The sequence below is a fragment of the Octopus bimaculoides genome, chromosome 7 (assembly GCF_001194135.2).
Source record: "Octopus bimaculoides isolate UCB-OBI-ISO-001 chromosome 7, ASM119413v2, whole genome shotgun sequence".
NCBI classification, from domain to species: Eukaryota; Metazoa; Mollusca; class Cephalopoda; order Octopoda; family Octopodidae; genus Octopus; species Octopus bimaculoides.
The window spans coordinates 103,064,923-103,065,351 of NC_068987.1; positions in this window are offsets into that span (position 1 = coordinate 103,064,923).

Consider the following 429-nt stretch of genomic DNA (forward strand, 5'->3'; position numbering starts at 1 on the left):
ATATATATATATATGCGCGATATCGTGAGTGTTCTCGTTGGCAAAATGTTTACAATCAACAAATTCATCATTGCAACCACATTTATCAACGTTGCTATTAGATTTTACTCACTTCACTTTTTTTGTATTACAGCTTCATAGCCGATTTATACTGATTTAATATTGCTTCGCTTCCGGCGTGTTGTTTTGTTTAAACAGGCTGCAGAGTTTTGATAATAATAATAATAATAATAATAATAATAATAATAATAATAATAATAATAATAATAAAACAGAGAAAACAACAACAATGATGTTTATATTAATAATAATAGCAATAATTGTAGCAATGATATAGATGATAGCGAATAACAGCAACAATAATTACAGCAATGATGTTGGCGGCGATGATGATGATGATGATGATGATGTTATGATGACGCTGATGGG